The following is a 1669-nucleotide window of genomic DNA, read 5'->3' as shown; positions in this document are numbered from 1 at the left end:
CTTCAGCATAGAGAAGAGAAGGCTCTAGGGAGACCTTACAAGTGGCCTTAAAGTACTTAAAAAGAAAGTCTACAGAAAAAAAGATGGACAGAGACTATTTGTCAGGGAGTGCAGTAACAGAACAAAGGCTAACGGTTTTAAAAGAGAATAGGTCTGGTTAGATATTAGAAAGAAATTCTCCACCATGAGGGCAGTGTGGCCCTGGCACAGCTGCCCAGAAAAGCTGTGGATTACCCATCCCTCGATGCGCTCAAGTCCAGGTTAGATGGGGCACTGGGCAGACTCAGCTGGTGGGTGGTCCCCTGTGCATGGCAGAAGATTGGAATCAAGCAGACTTCGAAGTCCCCCCTAACCATTCTGCGATTCTATGATGAATCTGAAATTACCTCTGGAACAAAGGAATTCATGCTCACTTTTTCCAGCATCTCCTCTCATCTACTGTGTTCTGCATCTCTGAACAAGTATCTTACCTTTTGTCATAAACACTGAAATGTTAAATTTTGACCTTATTATTCTTGCTCCTTGCCCATCACGTTAATTCCACAGACATTAAAAAAAGTATCTTGGTTCAACTAACTTCCCATCTGACAAATACTAAAGAACAGAAGACAATGATATACTTGAGCATTTCCCTGAGTAACATACTAACTCTGCACATTCAAGAAGGGTAAATTCCTCCCAATTCTTATTAACCTAGACCAATTCTACATTACCTGGAACCTGAACTTTGAATGTTCTTACAATTAGATATTCTATAATTTGTGCTAAATTTGAAATGTTGCATTTACAAAGACTTGTGCATGAAGCAGTTAAATACCACCACTGAATGACATAAACTGTGCAACTAAATAGAGATATCAAACAAATACAAATACATGCAGTTGCTATTTGTTACTGTCCCCAAATTAAATTCACCTAGGAAAAAAAAAAGTTTCCAGTTTCTTTCAAGGAGATTGTCTTTCACTAACACACTTTTATGCCACAATTCATAGTTAGCACAGTTAGCAACAGGCTACATATTGCACAGATACAACACAATGCTGTTTACAGGGAATTATATCCTATATCAGTAGCTGAAGGACTACCCAGATCTCTAAGAACCAATAAATACCTGGCAGTTATAATTCTTATAGCTTGGTTGCATTCCATTCTCTCTGGTTACCTTGCTTGCCCCTAATTTCTTTACAATTGTTTTTTGTCCAGGTAACAATTGCTGTGGCTCAGGGGTACACTCAGAATTAACATCAGAATGCCAGCTCACAGCTGCAAAAGAACACAACAAGGCTACCAAACACATACTTCTACACATAGCGAGTGTACCTCCACCTTTTCAAGTACGACATAATTAGTATTTCCTTGCACTGACAATAAATACAAGCTCTCTGAGACAGAGTAAGTGAGAGTACATGAGAATCCTGTAGTACTGAAACACAGCAACACAAACTGTGAAAATGTGAAAGCATTTTGTAAATGAGATAACCAGAAGAACATAACTGCAAAGGAGCAAACAGAAACTTATGGTACAGCAGCACATAAGAGGTTCAGGAAAACACATGCAAACAGGATAATTTGCAAAATAAGAGATATGTATACACATAAAGGAAGAAGGGTATCTGTTGGAAACAGAAAAATTCTGTAGAATAAATTGAAAATAGGCCGGGCAAAACCA

This window comes from Meleagris gallopavo, chromosome Z (genome assembly GCF_000146605.3).
Source record: "Meleagris gallopavo isolate NT-WF06-2002-E0010 breed Aviagen turkey brand Nicholas breeding stock chromosome Z, Turkey_5.1, whole genome shotgun sequence".
In the NCBI taxonomy this organism is placed as follows: domain Eukaryota; kingdom Metazoa; phylum Chordata; class Aves; order Galliformes; family Phasianidae; genus Meleagris; species Meleagris gallopavo.
This window is presented reverse-complemented; position numbering follows the sequence as displayed.